This window comes from Somniosus microcephalus, chromosome 5, assembly GCF_052327205.1.
Source record: "Somniosus microcephalus isolate GS21.2 chromosome 5, FLI_Smic_1.0, whole genome shotgun sequence".
NCBI classification, from domain to species: domain Eukaryota; kingdom Metazoa; phylum Chordata; class Chondrichthyes; order Squaliformes; family Somniosidae; genus Somniosus; species Somniosus microcephalus.
Window position 1 is genome coordinate 54,851,633 of NC_140991.1, and position 17,806 is coordinate 54,869,438.

General features: G+C 41.7%; 1 protein-coding gene across 4 annotated transcripts in view; it reads right to left on the reverse strand.

Annotated features, from left to right (window-relative positions):
* LOC147117041 (cAMP-responsive element modulator-like) overlaps positions 1-15,688 on the reverse strand; it is a 288,959-nt gene extending 273,271 nt beyond the window's left edge. For 2 of the 4 annotated variants that reach the window (XM_085987618.1, XM_085987619.1), the window contains exon 1: positions 15,033-15,684. The gene's annotated coding sequence lies outside the window, so the exon portion shown is untranslated. Of the gene's footprint in view, positions 1-15,032 lie in introns of all 4 variants that reach the window. The other 2 variants (XM_085987622.1, XM_085987621.1) reach the window with 2 other exon arrangements.
* Between the last annotated feature and the right edge of the window lie 2,118 nt (positions 15,689-17,806).

Here is a 17,806-nt window from a genome sequence, read left to right on the forward strand (position 1 = left end):
AGAACGAACCATTTATCCCAACTCTTTGTTTTCTGTTAGATAGCCAATCTTCCACCCATGCCAGTATATTACCCCCAATCCCGTGATTTTTTATCTTGATCAGTTATCTTTTGTGTGGAACCTTGTCAAATGCCTTTTGGAAGTCCAAATACACTACATCCACTGGTTCCCCTTTATCCACCCTGTATGTTATATCCTCAAAGAATTCGAGCAAATTTGTCAAACATGACTTCCCCTTCGTAAAACCATGCTGACTCTGTCCTATTAAATTATGTTTATCCAAATGCTCTGTTACTGTTTCCTTAATAATGGACTCCAACATTTTGCCAACCACAGATGTTAGGCTAACTGGTCTATAGTTTCCAGCTTTTTGTCTACTTCCTTTCTTAAATAAGGGTGTTACATTAGCAGTTTTCCAATCTGCCGGAACCTTTCCTGAGTCCAGGGAGTTCTGGAAAATGATCACCAATGCATCCACAATCCCTACCGCCACTTCTCTCAAGACCCTAGGATGTAGGCCATCAGGTCCGGGGGATTTATCCGCCTTAAGTCCCATTATTTTACTGAGTACCATCTCCTTAGTGATTTTAATCGTGTTTAGCTCCTCTTCCCCCCCCCCCCCCCCCCATTGCCCCCTGTTTGTCCAGTGTTGGGATATTTTTAGTGTCCTCTACTGTAAAGACTGATACAAAATATTTGTTCAGCATCTTTGCCATCTCCATGTTCCCCACCACTAGTTTCCCGGTCCCATCCTCTAAGGGACCAACGTTCACTTTAGCCACCCTTTTTCTTTTTATATAGCTGTAGAAACTCTTGCTGTTTTTATATTTTTTGCTGTTTACTTTCATAATCTATCTTCCCTTTCTTAATTCATCTTTTAGTTATTGTTTGCTGGCGTTTAAATGCTTCCCAATTTTCTATCCTCCTACTAGATTTGGCTAATTTATATGCCCTTGTTTTCAGTCGAATACTATCCTTTATTACTTTACTAAGCCACGGATGGCTGTCTTTTCTTTTACTCCCCTTTTTCCTCAGTGGAATATATTTATCTTGAAAGATGTGAAATATCTCCTTGAATGTAGACCACTGCTCTTGTACCGTCTTACACTTTAATCTGTTTTCCCAGTCCACTTTAGTCAATTCTACTCTCAGACCTTCATAGTCTCCTTTATTTAAGCTCAGTACGCTGGTTTGAGATCCAACTCTCTCACCCTCAAACTGAATTTGGAATTCAACCATATTATGGTCACTCATTCCAAGGGGATCCTTTACTAGGACATTTTTTATTAATCCTGTCTCATTACACAGGACCAGATCTAAGATTGCCTGCCCCGGTTGGTTCAGTTACATACTGCTGAAGGAACCCATCCCTAACTAGATCCAGCACGGTTTCCTTCCTCGTTGGGCTGGAAACATACTGATCAAGAAAGTTCTCTTGTACACGTTTCAGGAATTCCTCCCCCTCTTTGCCCTTTACACTGTTGCTATCCCAATCTATATTAGAATAATTGAGGTCCCCCATTATCACTACTCTGTAGTTCTTGCATCTTTCTGTAATTTGCTCCTTATCTCCTTCCCATTATTTGGTGGCCTATAATATACATCCAGTAGCATAACAGCTCCTCTATTGTTCTTCAACTCTAACCAATTATATTCTATCTTTGATCCCACAACTACACCATCCCTCTCCACAGCTATAATAGTTTCTTTGATCATTACTACCACCAACGTTCCCTCTAATTTTTTGGGGGGGTACGCGGCTCCTTTAACATGCTGCGCGACCCATTCAAATTTCCAGGCCTGCGTGGTTTTAACATTTAAAAGTCAGTGAGCCAGCTGTGCAGGGCCTCCAGACCACTGCACAGCCGCGCAACTTAACGGGAATATTAACTGCCACTGCCACCCCCACCCCCTTTTACATAGAATCATAGAATGGTTACAGCACAGGAGGCCATTCAGCCCGTCGAGCCCGTGCTGGCTCTCTGCAAGAGCACTTCAGTTAGTCCCAGTCCACCGCCCTTTCTCCGTAGCCCTGCAAATTATTTTCCTTCAGATACTTATTCAATTCCCTTTTGAAAGCCACAATTAAATCTGCCTCCACCACCCTTTCATGCACTGCATTCCAGATCCTAACCACTCGCTGCGTAAAAAAGTTTTTCCTCATGTTGCCTTTGGTTCTTCTGCCAATCATCTAAAATCTGTGACCTCTGGTTCTCAACACTTCCACCAATGGGAACAGTTTCTCTGATTCTACTCTGTCTAGACCCCTCATGATTTTGAACACCTCTATCAAATCTCCCCTCACACTTCTCTGCTCTAAGGAGAGCACCACCAGCTTCTCCGATCTATTCATGTAATTGAAGTCCCTTATCCCTGGAACCATTCTCGTAAATCTTTTCTACGCTCTCTCCAAGGCCTTCACATCCTTCTGCGGTACCCAGAATTGGACAGAATACTCCAGTTGAGGCCGAACCAGTCTTTTATAAAGGTTCATTATAACTTCCTTGCTTTTGTACTCTATGCCTCCATTTATAAAGCCCAAGATCCCGTATGCATTTTGAACTGCTTTCTCAACCTGTCCTGCCACTGTCAACGATTTGTGCACATATACCCCCAGGTCTCTGTTCATGCACCCCCTTTAGAATTGTACCCTTTAGTTTATATTGCCTCGCCTCGTTCTTCCTACCAAAATGCATCACTTTGCATTTTTCTGTGTTAAATTTCATCTGCCAGGTGTCCACCCATTCCACCAGCTATGTCTTCTTCAAGTCTGTCACTATCCTCCTCACTGTTCACTATACTTCCAAGTTTTATCTCATCTGCAAATTTTGAAATTGTGCCCTGTACACCCAAGTCTAAGTCATTAATATATATCAAGAAAAGCAGTGGTCCTAGAACCGACCCTTGGGAATCCTCACTGTATACCTTCCTCCAGTCCGATAAACAATCGTTCACCGCTACTCTGTTTCCTGTCACTTAGTCAATGTCATATCCATGCTGCCACTGTCGCTTTTATTCCATGGGCTTCAACTTTGCTGGCAAGCCTATTATGTGGCACTTTATCAAGCGCCTTCTGGAAATTCATGTACACTGTTGCCCTCAAGTTAGTTAAAGACGATTTGCCTTTAAAAATTCTGTGCTGGCTTTCCTTAATTAATCCACACTTGTCCAAGTGACTGTCAATTTTGTCCCTGATTACTGTTTCTAAAAGCTTCCCCACTGGCGAGGTCAAACTGACTGGCTTGCAGTTGCTGGGTTCATCCTTACACCCTTTTTTGAACAGGGTGTAACATTTGCAATTCTCCAGTCCTCTGGCACCACTCCCGTATCGAAGAAGAATTGGAAGACTATGGCCAATACCTCTACAATTTCTACCTTTACTTCCCTCAGCATCCTAGGATGCATCCCATCCGGTCCTGGTGACTTATCTACTTTAAGTACAGCCAGCCTTTCTAGTACTTCCTCTGTCAATTTTTAAATTGCATCCAGTATCTTCACTATGACTTTTGGCAGCATCTTCTTCCTTGGTAAAGACAGATGCAAACTACTCATTTAGTACCTCAGCCATGCCCTCTGCCTCCATGCGTAGGTCTCCATTTTGGTCCCACCCCTCCTCTTACTACCCATTTACTATTTATATGCCTATAGAAGACTTTTGGATTCCCTTTCATGTTAGCTGCCTATCTATTCTTCTCTTTGCCCCTCTTATTTCCTTTTTCACTTCCCCTCTGAACTTTCTATATTCAGCCTGGTTGTCACTTGTATTCTCAACCTGACATTTGACATACGCCCCCTTTTTGTGCTTCATTTTACGCTCTCTCTCTTTCGTCATCCAGGGAGCTCTGGCTTTGGTTGTCCTACCTTTCCCTCTCGTGGGAATATACCTCGACTGTACCCGAACCATTGCCTCTTTAAAGGCAGCCCATTGTTCAATTACAGTTTTGCCTGCCAATCTTTGATTCCAATTTACACGGGCCAGATCCGTTCTCAACCCACTGAAATTGGCCTTCCTCCAATTAAGTATTTTTACTCTAGATTGCTCCCTGTCCTTCTCCATAGCTAATCTAAACCTTATGATACTGTGATCACTGTTCCCCTACTGAAATTTGCTCTACTTGATCCACCTCATTCCCCAGAACCAGATCCAGCAGTGCCTCCTTCCTCATTGGGCCAGAAACATGCGGATCAAGAAAGTTCTCCTGAATACACTTCAGAAATTCTTCCCCCACTCTGCCCTTTATACTATTACTATCCCAGTCTATATTAGGATAGTTGAAGTCCCCCATTATCATTACTTTAAAGTTCTTGCAACTCTCTAATTTCCCCGCAAATTTGCTCCTCTATATCCTTCCCACTAGTTGGCAGCCTATAGAATACACCGAGTAGTGTAATGGCACCTCTATTGTTTCTCAACTCCAACCAAATAGATTCTGTCCTTGACCTCTCCAGGACAACCTCTCTTTTTCTTTCCTGAATGTATTGTAGCCAGGAATATTAAGTTCCCAATCCTCCACTTCTTTGAGCCAGGTCTGTTCGTGCCACAATATCATAGTCCCACATGGCGACACGTGCCTGCAGCTCACCAACCTCATTTACCATGCTACATGCATTCCAAACCCATTTTAGACTGCCTTGCATTTGCCCCCTGCCTGAACCCTCCGATTTCTCAGCTATTCTATACTCTAGTGCTTTTTGGCTCTCCCAGTACTCTCTGCACCCTATTTCTCCTATCTAATGTTTCATCCTGGTGCACAGCCCCGTCAAATTAGTTTCAACCCTCCCCCACAGCACTAGTTTGCCTTCCTGCGAGGACATTGGTCCCAGCTCTGTTAATGTGCAACCAGTCAAGCTTGAACAGGTCCCTCCTGCCCCAGAACTGATCCCAAAGCCCCAGGAATCTTAAGTCCTCCCTCCTGCACCATTTCTCCAGCCACAGTTAACTTGCCTTATCCCACAATTCCTATACTCACAACAGCGTGGCACTGGAAGTAATCCAGAGATTACTACTGTTGAGATTCCACTCTTTAGTTTCCTCCAGAGTTCCTGAAACTCTGACTGCACGACCTCTACCCTTTTCCTTCTAGGTCATTGGCTCCCTCATGGTCCACGACTTCTAACTGTCCCCCTCCCCCCCTCAAAATGTTCTGCACCCTCGTGATTTCTTTTACCCTGGCACCATGGAGGCAACATAGCATGCAGGACTCACGTTGGCAGTTGCATAAACGCCTGTCTATCCCCCGATTGAATCCACTATGACCACTGCATTTCTACAGTATGCTGTGCCCCCCTGTGTAGTCATTAGCCTCATTGTGCCATGGATGTGCTCTAGACTGTACACTCCTGAGGTGTCTCCCTCACCGGTATTCAGCATTGAAAAGCGGTTCGAGTGTGCCACACTCCGGGAGGATTCCTGCACTGCCTGCTTCTTCCTATCCAGCCCGACGGCCACCCACTTACTATTCTCTTGAACTCTCTGTAGCTGCGGGGTGACCACCTCCTGGAACTTGTGCTCCAGGAAATTCTCAGACTCCAGTGTGCCCTGCAGTGACTCCAGCTACTTCTCAAGCGAAGAAATCCTGAGCTTGAGTTCAAGGAACTGGAGGCACTTCCTGCACATATGCTTATCCATGACACAAAGCATCTTGGCATTCCCACATGGCACAAGGATTGCAGGAAACAGGTCTCAGCTGTCCCATCATTTTGCTTAAAAGTCTATCTACTTATGTTATAGATATGTCTTAATAGTTTAGTGTCCCCCTTACTCCTATTTATTATTCAATTATTTATGTATGCCAGATTTTTATTTAATGCAATTTGGATCCCTTTAATGTTCGTACCCTCTACAAGTTAATTTTAATTTTATCCCTGTAGATCTAATTAATTAGAGATTATTTATATATTTACTTAAGTACTGGAGCCTCTTGGCTTAAAGTACTTCGCATCTCCTTACCCCTTTGCACCAAATTCCCGTCGCCACTCGGTTTAGCAGATTCACCCAGCTGTGTGCGCACAGCTCTGTAGGTTAAAGCAGAGCAGGTAAAGGGGAGATTTAATCAGTGTTAAAACATTATATGGGGTTTAGACAGAATAAGGAAAGAGAAATTGTTTCCACTCATAGGTTGGTTGGGAACAGATTGAAGATAATTGGTAAAACCAGAGGGAAGATGAGTTTTTTTTTTAAACGCAAGTTGTTATGATGTGGAATGCACTGCATAAAAGGGTGGTGGAAGCAGATTCAATTGTAACTTTCAAAAAGGAATTGGATATATGCTTAGAAAGAAAAATTTGCAGAGCTATAGGGAAGAGCCGGCAGGGGCACGATGAGCCGAACAGCCTCCTTCTATGATAATTGTACTTTTTAAAATAAAATTTTGTTCACAATGAAAAATTTTGTAAAAACTTGTCACAAATGAAAGTTGAAGAACCAGATAATGGAGCACTCAGTACAGAAGCACTAAATATGATACACAGGAATAAAAACTTAGCAAATTATATGCCTGACCTGGTAACTACAGGTCAGTTTAATGTCAGTGGTGGGAGAGACCTTTGTCAAGGGACAAAATTCTCACTTGGAGAAACATGGATTAATAACAGACAGCCAACGTGAATGTTAAAGGAAAATCATGTCTGACTAACCAGATTGAGTTCTTTGATGAACAGAGGGTTGATGAAGGTAGTGCAGTAATGTTGTATATATGGACTTTCAAAGAGCATTTGATAAAGTACCACATAACAGACTTATTCAGAAAATAGAAGCACATGGGATTAATGGACAGTGGTAACTTGGGTACACAATTGGCTAAGGGATAGGAGGCAGAGAGTAGAGGTGAATGGTGTTGTTCTGACTGGAGAGAAGTATGCAGTGGGGTCCCCCAGGGGTCAGTATTAGTACCATTGCTTTTCATGTTATATATAAATGTCCTGGATTTGGGTACAGGGAATACAATTTTGAAGTTTACAGATGATACAAAACTTGGCAACATAGTAAAGGGAGAAGTGAGCTGTGAGCATGATAGTAGCAGACTTCAGGAGGGCATAGACAGACAGGTGAAATGAGCAGACACATGGCAGATACAATTTAGTATGGGTAAGTGTGAAGTAGAGTAATGCACTTTGGGAGGAACAACATGGAAAAGTCGTATAATCTAAATGGCACTATTTCGAGGGGAGGCGGTTGCAAGAGCAGAGGGACTGGGGGTGTATATTCATAAATCTTTGAAGGTGGCGGGGGCAAGTGGATAAGGCAGTTAAGAAAGCATACAGGATACTTGACTTTGTAAATAGGAGCACCTGACAAAAACAAAGATGCCATCCTGAACCTTTACAAATCACTGGTTCGGCCTCAGCTGCAGTAATGTGTGCAATTCTGGCTATCACTCTTTAGAAAGGATGTCAAGGCCTGGGAGAGGGTACAGAGGAGGATTACTCTGATACCAGGGATGAGGGACTTCAGTCATGGAGAGCTTGGAGAAACTGGGATTGTTTTCATTAGAGTAGAGAAGGTTAAGGGGAGACTGAATAGAGGTATTCAAAATTATGGAGAGTTTTGATAGAGCAAGTAGGGAAAAAACAGTTTCCTCTGGCAAGTGGGTCAGCAACCAGAGGTCATAGATTTAAAATAATTGAAAAAAAACTAGAGGTGAAATGAGGAGAATTTTTTTCACCAAAGGGTTACTATCTGGAACACACTACCTGAAAGGGTGGTGGAAGCAGATTCCACAGGAATTTTCAAAAGACAATTGGACATGTACTTGAAGAGATCTAATTTGCAGGGTTATGGGGGAAAATTGGTGTGGGCCTAAATTGGACAGCTCTTTCAAAGAGCCGGTACAGGCACAACGAGCCGAATGGACGCCTTCTGTGCTGCAAGATTCTATGATTCTAAATTGTACAGGAAGTGAAAACAACTTTCTGGTTGGTGTTGGAGCAGTTTGTGCATAGAAATGTTAAGTAACTGAATCACACATTCAAATCAATACCTGGAAGCTTTCTCCCCCCATCAAAAGTAATATAGTAAATATAATTATCAATTTCATGATGCAAGAAAATTCAAAATAAAGAGTTATAAAACTTGGTAAGAATAGTCTTTCCTTTAAAAAAGTGAGTGTGCAATCAATATCCTGTCCAATTGCCACAGAAAGCAAAGTGTGAAAAAAGATGTATACACACAGGTCAAAAATACAAGTGGTGGACACTCCAACACTCAGTTCTCTACTAAAAAGCAGAGAAAATCAAAATATTAAATTTATTAAATACATAATTTTACCAGTTTCTGAATTTACGTATGCAATATTCAGCACTTTTTGTACAATAGTATTCATAGAGCGATTCCATCATGAAATATTAATCAGTTACTCTTGTAATACTAAATTCTGCATATGTTCATAACACACAAGCATAGCACATTTAAACTAAATATTAGAACATTAATGGCCTTGTCAAGATCAGGTGTACGAAAGGAGCACAAGTCAGATGCCCAAAGAACTGTCTTAAATATGTCCTCAAAATGTAGTCAGTAGTATGACTGAATGCTATGAAAGTAAAGGGTTAATATTAATTTAACCATTAAGGCTCAGACAAAAAACATTTCTTACTGGGGATAGAAAACAAGCCTTCAAAACCAAAGGCCAGGATATGGTTCATTATAGAGGAAATAAATATGTACTGCCTTGTTGGGACCTGCGTGAGGCACTTTGCTAGCAAAGACTGAAGCTGGGAGTAAACACGTAACCTGGCATGTACAGGTGCCAATGCTTCAGACTTGCAGGGCATCAATACCAACCGAGCTGTGTGGGGCACTTGAAACCAGAAGGGGCTGAATGTTTCAAAAATGTCGCTTTTCGAATCCGGCCTCGGGTGACTGTCTGTGTGGAGTTTGCACATTCTCCCCGTGTTTGCGTGGGTTTTCTCCGGGTGCTCCGGTTTCCTCCCACAGTCCAAAGATGTGCGGGTTAGGTTGATTGGCCATGATAAAAATTGACCCTTAGTGTTAGGGGGATTAAATACGTGGGGTTACGGGGATAGGGTGGGATATGTGTTGGTGTAGGGGTTACGGGGATCGGGTGGGACATGTGTCGGTGCAGGCTCGATGGGCCGAAATGGCCTCTATCTGTACTGTGAGGTTTCTGTGATTTCTGTGATTGGTCAATAAAATTGTGCGTGCGTTGGGGGTGGGATTTTATGGAAATGAATTATAAATATATATTAAAAAAATTTTAAAAATCAGTAAGTGCTTCTCCTAGAAAGGTTACAGAAGATTGTACGGCTATACAAGCAGCTAAGTGTTACTTAGGTATACCAGTTCCTGAGATCAAGGGAGGCGAGATGTAAGCCAACTGGTCCAGATTCAGCTACTGGCACAAAAGGTGAATTTACCCAGGAACAGACGATCCAGGAGGAATGGATAGCACCCGAACAGACATCGATCATCACTCGGACATCTGAGAGAGCTAACACCATCCTCCCAGAGGAAGGTGAGTAAACCAGTTCAACTGCACCATCTCGTGAGGTCGTCATACAAGTCCTGGAAACATTGGCAACTACAAGCATATAGACTTTAATCTATTCAATAAACTGGCTATCTAATGCTAATAGGGTTAGATGAAGAGGGGTGGGAGACAGCTCGTGTGGAGCATAAATACTTGCATGGATCAGCTGGACCGAATTGCCTGTTTCTGTGGTGTAAATTCTATGTAATTCTAATGCCGTTAATTTCTCAGCTATCCAAGTCTGACCTTACATTCATCTTGCCAATTTATATTAACCTCAGACACTGATCTCAACTGTAAATTTATAAATCAGCAGTTATAGCTGCATTGCTGTCGTAACCTTTTAACCAAATCTAATTATTTGCATACTGTTTAGTGCTGCTAACTGGGATTGTACTGTCAATAAACAATTGTTATTTGATGACTTTGTTGTCTGACTTTGAAATTGGCATTCACTCAAAAGCTTGTGTGCGACCTAATTGGAGGCTGATAGAGTAAATGTTAATACAATCCAAACTGATAAATTTGGTTCCCTGAACTAAATTAGAGTATCATTCACTCTTAGGCATGAACTGGATGGCAAAGCCCAGGCGGTTCTTTGACGAAAAGTTAAGGTGAAGGGCTCAGGACTCATCTGGTGCCCTTGATAAATATTGTTGTTTGGACAAATATATCCCAGTGTTCTAACAATGCTCCCCTGTAGGAAGCTTGTGGATGCCAGCCATCCTTGATCACTAGAAGTTGTGAGTGAACAACATAGGCAGAAAGCATGGAAATGATTGCCTGTCCACCTCAGTTGGGGGGTTGACATGACTGGGATTGAAAAAAAGTTACGTCAAAAATTATGTACTGATCTGCAAGTATCAATCTCTCAAATGTTTGAAATCATACAATTACTGTAAAACGGGTCATATTAGCATTGATGTATTTGAAGAGTACACCAACTCATGTCATGTTAGAATAATTAACTTTTGCTTGTGGTCTTCGCAATTTATTCAGCCAATATTTTTTTTTTTTTTTTTAAATAAAAACAGTATTTTTCCCCATACATCCACTCTGGTTTGGAATCCATCCCTTATAAAAAGGTAGTTTGTAGAAAAAATGATTAGCTACAGTTGAATAAAGAGCTTGTATTTATATAGTGCCTTTCATGTCCTCTGGGTGGCGCAAAACATTTCACAGCCACTGATGTACTTCATATGTGGTCACTAGTTATATCGGCAAAAGCAGCAGCCAATTTGCACAGCAAGCAAATGAGATATATCTGTTTTTGGTGGTGTTGGTTCAGTGAGAAACTGGGAAAACTTTCCTGCTCTTCTTCAAATAGTGCCCTGGCTCCTTTACATCCATCCAAACAAAAAAAAAGGGGGCTTCGGTTTAACATCTCTGATGGATGGAACCTCCAACAATGCAGCACTGCCTCCATACTGCCCTTACGTATCAGCCTAGATTATGCACTCAAATCCATTGTAGAGAGGGGATTTCAAGGCCACATTAGTCATTAAGACAATCTGGGATAAATACAAAAAGGGAAAAAAAGCTAGAATCAAAATGCTAACCAATTCAACACAGGAATGAAAATGGCTTGGATCCTGAAAAAAATGAAAAAACAGCAAGATGATTTGAAAATCTATAACTTTTCTTCCTATCTTACTTGTTTATTTTTTGTATGCTTTGTATACTTTCTTGGAAGTAAAATAAATTGTATTTTTAATAATGGAAATCTACGCATATGCACACACACATGAACGAGACACCCATCTTTTAAAAAGGTCTCTAATCGAACAGAAAAGTACTTTTGATAAATATATGTTTAAATAGTTAATTATATTTCAGAGCAACATTGGATCTGTATAAATTGACTTATGCTGGCAAACTGGAATCATAAATTTTTTGCACACTAGTTTATGGAAGACACTGAAAATTCTCGTTTGGAGACATTTTGAATTTTAGCATCAAATTTCTCCCACTCTCCACAATGATTTTACCATTCAGCAGATAAGTACACCATTCAAGTGTTTTAATTAATCAACTGCCATAATGTGGAAATAATGACTTTGTTCTCCCCTCAATAAGCAGCAAATGTTAATTGGGTCAGGAAGCTCTGGCATTAAGCATTTTCACTTATGTAACTTTCAACAGCTCCTGTTCTCTTCAATAAAATTACAAACAATTCCTTCTTAAAATTAAAACACTATGCACATTTGAGATAAGAGTAAACACTGGAGACAATCCTTTGCTCAGTAATTAAGTGCCTGACAAAGTTAAAACTAATCCCTGTATTTAGACCACAAAAATAACATTTTACTGAGACCGACATCTGTACTGCAGAACAGGATACTGTGCAAGAATCTTATGAAAATCAAAATGCCAGCTTAAGGACATTCTCAGCAATGCAGCACGTATAATTTATTGTACTCAGAATGATATAGCACAGAAGGAGGCCATTCAGCCCATCATGCCTGTGTCAGCTCTTTGAAAGAGCTATCCAATTAGTCCCACTCCCCTGCTCTTTCCCCAGGTCATACAATTTTTTCCTTTTCAAATGGTTATCCAATTCCCTTTTGAATGTTACAACTGAATCTGCTCCACCACCCTTTCAGGCAGTGCATTCCAGATCATAACTCACTGCATTTAAAAAAGACATCTCCCCTCTGATTCTTTTGCCAATTTACCTTAAATTTGTGTACCCTTGTGATCTACCCTCCTGCCAGCAGAAACAGTTTCTCCCCATTTATATCCTTATAAAATAAAAACCCATGATTTTGAACACCTCTATTAAATCTCCCTTTAACCGACTCTACTCGAAAGAGAACAATCTCAGCATAACAAAACATATTTTTAACAAATCACAAGACCTTGATCTTCATTACAACAATGTAGACGGAGGACATACGATAACTTTGATTATTCCAATAGCATACATTTTAAACTGCTTTGGGCATGTCTTGGCTACGAGTTTGTATTGCAACTTAAAAGTGCAAGAAATCCTGGGTTGGTTGCGGGGCGGGTGTTGTGCATATTAAAGGCTATCATCACATTTTCGATTTGTTACACTCAAAATTTTGTATATTATATATACACACACACATATATATATACACACGTTTGCATCGGGCAATCGGTTGGACAATTTGGGGTATGACAGAGGGGAGGGGAGAAAGAAGTGGATGAATATGTAGTTCTCTAGTGAATGAACTGCAGTTCTGCCATAATGTTAGAGCTGAGCCGCCTCAGTACATTTCCACGCTGCATTGCCACAGGCAATGAAAGGAAACTGTTGGCGAACCTCACTTTAGTAGACACTGCGCCATTTCTAGAACCTTCCACAGCAAATTAAACCGCCGCCATTTTATTAATCAGCCTCCAGAAATAACTAAAATTAGATTTTCTATTTCTTTAACATTTTTACAAACGATATTTCAAAGAAAAACGCGACAATCAAGTGTTTAAGCTATTCAACGGGTCAAAACGTCGACAATTTTATTTTTTTTAAAAATACACCGCCCCATTGGTCGGAGTTGCAGTTAGGTTTTCAAAATTTAAAAAACGCTCCTTGCAAACCGCAGCCGTGAATTTTATATTAATAAATAGGCGATCCATTTTGCGCCAACAAATTGATTCACACACGAATTACCCCCGTGTTTGGGCAGACTAATCGTGTTTTTTTTTAAAAATAGGATTCACGCAGTTAAAACATTTTGTTGAACGGAGCTCAAAATTGGAGGGGAAAGAAAATGGGTTTCAGAAACCCGCCCGCTTCATGCAAGGCTGTCGACGGCTCCGCCCGGCAGCCTGTTCAAAAAAAATCCCCCGCATCGTGTCGGCCGCTCACCCCCACCCGAGCTTCTGAAAAGTCTGAAGCTTTTCAAAGACAACATACGATTTCTGGTACATGCTTGTCGTTATATTCCAGGGGTTGTTTAAATTTTTTTTTTAAAACACACATTCGGTCCGAAATTACAAACATCACAATCGATTCAACAAGCGAGATGTTTTATATTTTTTTTTAAATCCCAAAATGAACAATCTGCTGAAATAATCTGTGTCCAGATGCCGAGTATCTCCTGGTCTCCCTTTTTCCGACATGTTTGCTTCGCTGCGATGTGACCCCCGTCTCCCGGACCAGAGTCTCCTCAATGCCAAAGCCGGAGTGACGGCGATGAGACTTTCTCTCTCGCCTTTAAACTCCCTCTAAATAAATTTCCCCGTCTCTCTCCTCACTCACGCACTCACACACACCGACAGTCTCGGTCGTATTTTCTGTGACAAAGTCTAACCAGGATAACGTCATGTTGTTACACTGTAGCAGATCGTGTTGTCGCAAGTGGACAAACGTCAGGAGCTTACATACAAAAAATGGGCGGCTAAAGTAACAGGAGACAGGCGAGCACCTCTTCTGTCATCTTACCAGGGAGGGAGGTAGAAACACACACATACATACACACACATATATATAAAATATATATGTATACATACATACAATAACCAGTCTGACAACGGCAGAAATAAGGGCAATTCAAACCGCAGGTGAAAGAGCAATTCGGCACTTTCTATCGGCATCAAAAAAATACACCCTCCGAGCTGCTCTAAAACACAGCTCTTACCCCCCATCAAGGCAAATAGCTGGAAATTTGAATTTATTCCCGAATTATGGGAATGTGAAGTTAAAACAAACTGCAGTGCATTTTATTCGCAAAAAAGTGTTGATGGGGCGCCTTTGCCCGATAGTTGTCGTTATCTGCTACTATTTGAGGAATTTAAAAAACGCCAGAATGCAACTTGAAATGTCCAGCTTGCAAACTGCAGTTTAAAATTGGAAAGTTGTAATAAAATTATTGCATTAAACTAAAACTCATTTGAATCTGCTACTGTAAAAGTCAATTTCATCAAATCAATTTGCTCCCGCAATTGGAATTTTTTTATTAGGGGTCTCATATAAAAGTGATGAGGGGGAGGGCGGGTAACCTTAAACATTATACATTTAAAAAGCATACAAACACACAACAGGATCTCACTAATCGCGCTATTCTGGACAAAAATCAACTAGGAAAAAAGGTTTTTTTTTATTAAACGTTTCCTCTAGTCCCGTCACTCTTCCCACCATGGTCTCTCAAGTTAATTATGAGACATCTGAAACCTTTTAAAATAGCCGATCCTCAAAAAAAGGGTTTCAACAAGAAAACACACAGAACACTCCCCTCCACCATCTCCTCCATAAAACCCTGTAACCCTGGACCGAAGACACCGATCCACTGCGCTTGCACACAGGCTGCAAACTCTGATCACCAGTCGGTAGCTGCCCTTAAATTAATTCACCCCCCTTCCTCCTGCTCAACGAAAAAGAGGAAGAGGAGAAAAAGCAGAGAGGAGAAAGGATGGAGGCGAGCGGCTGCCACCTTTTTCTCTTTCTTTCTCTCTCTCTCTCTCTGTGTTCCCATCCTGGGTTTCTTTTTTTTGCATTAATGCTACGTGCATGCTGTGCGTGTGCTGTTAGTGCCACCGTCTCTCAATTGAGTTCTTCCCTCCGTCTCTCTTACTTACCACTTACGTAGTTTTACTCGTCACTGATTACGGTGCGCTAGGAGTGGATGGCTGTGCTGATACGTAGCCGCCACGTCAAAAAAATACACTGAGAGCGTCACCTCCAGTCCCCTCAAACCAGGCGAGGCCGCAGCACCCGGCTCGCGCGCACCCGCGATCGCTGCGCCGCCGCCGCCGCAACTCGACGCCCCATTGGACCCGGTTCCCAACGGACCGGCCTTCCGGGCCTCGCGAGAGCTGGGCCTCGCAGCCATTGGTCAGCGCGGTCCTTCTTCTCCCGTCTTCTCCGCCTTCCTCTGCGCCGAGCCCGGATCTCATTTTTTTTCTCTCGCCTTTGGCTTCTTCTCTTGTTCGAATGAAAGAGAAGGGGGTGGGGAAAGAGAAAGAGAGAAGGAGAGAGAGGGGGGGAGGAAAGAGAGCCTGAAATAGGAAGTTTTCTGTTATTTTTTTTTAAACGTCTTTTGTTAGCCAGCTGTGGCCGCCAGTGTTGGTTTATTAAATGCTCCTGTCTCTTTTTTCGTGGTCGGTCGGAGGTGAGATTGGAGGCTGTAAATCGGCGGCGATCGTTGGTGTTTTCAAAAGGGCGGAGGTGTTTGAAACATCTCGGGCCGCTTTTATTTGATTGTCCGGAGCCGTGATTACTTCACTGCCGCCCCCCCCCCCCCGGGCAGGGAGGTTGTAGGAACTGTCCCTAGAATCAAAAAATGAAAACCAAGTTAATGATCCGAAATGGAACTATTCGGGAGCACGTGTGTTACAGTTGGGTTCGTTTGAGCCCGATCTGCCCGGGTTCTGCTTCAACTGATTTGGGAGGCTCGAGTTCCCCCCGTTACTTGAAGCGATTTTAAAATGTGACACTGCTTAAACCGGGAGCAGTTGACCCAATGCGGAGTGTGGACGCCTCCATGTGGTGATCGGCTGTTAGTGTAGACACTGCAGTTCCAAAACTATACTTCAAAAGAGAGAGATCACTCCTTCCCCTATCTCGCCCCCATTTTTTCTCTTATAAGAAAGGCAGTGATGTTCTCGGCATGTAGGTTATTTTAAAAGTGATGGCCTCTGTACCTTGCATATGTTTTTTAAAATTTTATTTCAAGACCCATTAAAAATGAAGATGGACATTCAATGCATATTTGTTAATCCATTTAAAAGAACCCACAGACCCATCACATCATCTGGCTCTTAAATTATTTGTTTTTTCCCTCCACTCATCTCGCCAGAAGTCTTTTCTGAGTGTCCATCACTCCTTGTGTGAAAACACAAACCTATATAGTAAACCTGAGCAGAGGATGTATGATAGAATCATCCCAGTGAAGCTTGACCCTGTTCTCATCCAGCATCCAATTATATATGTGTTTATAATGAGGATTATGAAATGATGAACAGGCACCCTAACTGATACTATGTTCCCCTGTTCTGCCATCCAAGGATGCAAGGCAAATTGTGCTCCAATGCTTGGATGAAATTGGTTAATTCACACTTAAGCCAATGTACATTAATTTTGTGCCAGTATGTTAGCAGAAATATCCATGTTGGGAGAGAGAACGCACTTTTACTTTGGGTAGCCAGTGTTAGTATTAAATACTTCTAGTTCAGATATACATAGCCAGATGCTCAGTAAAGCTCTTTCCAAAGGGACAGCTTGTTCTTCGTGGGTTTTCTCCTTGTGTGATAGAAGCTCGACTCTCAATGTTTCTCAGGTTGACCATCTATCAGGGTACAAATTGTGTTCTCATCAGAGTATTTGTACAAGTGGCTTCATGCTATAAATCATAGACTCTGTAACTGGGTTTATTTGTTCCCATCAGGTTCACTATAGTGCTCACTTACTTGGGAACCTTTTTGAAGAATGTATAGGCAGATTATATTTCCTGGGTTCAGGAGGGAAAAACTTAAGTTGATGTTTGTCCTGTGCAGTATAGGCTGCCAGTTTTAGTGAGAGCTTATTCTGAAATGAATTCAGCTTATTGAGGAAATAAGTTGCATGATATAGTCCTTCTACCTCCTCAGAACGTGCCAAGGCACTTTACAGCCAATGAAGTATTTTGAAGTGCAGTGGCTGTTGTAATGTTGGCAAACTATTATACAGTTTCTTTTCCCTGGTGACAAAACAGCTTTTTCAGCTGCTGTGAAAGTATTCAAATACCGTACACAATACAATGTCCCACTGTCTGTTCTATGTGGCCATGATGTATGAGATGCTTTTCACCTTAAATATATTGTTGATATTTCTACTGCCCACTTCTGATTCTCTAAGGACACCTGAAAAGGCAGAGCTGCATCTTGTATAGGAATCCAGGCAAGGTAAACAAATGCAACAACAAAAATGGTGAACACTCCAAAGAATAAAAGTAGAAATTGATCTAAATCAATCCAGTGCCTTATCCTTTCCAGGAAACCTACTATCCAGGACACAAATCTAAATGAGAGTCAGAGTGATTAGATACTTTGTTTTCTTCAAGGGATGTATGTAACCAAATCTGAAATGCGTTGCCTGGTCCACTGAGCAGAGTTTGTACAGCACTGTCAAATCAAACTGTGGTCCCCTTTGCAAGCAATAACTACCCATTGTGAAATGTGAGTTGCAAAGTGCTGTGCTGCAGCAACAGGTAACATTCTGCAGTATATCCAGAATTTTGGATTTCGGTATGTGCAGATTAGTTTGGTTATACTTGACATAACTCTTGGGAACCTTGCATTAACAGGGAACTCCCTTTTTGATGGGAAAGGTATGTTTGGAGGCCAATAAGAGATTTTGTTGCAGTTTTTCAAAA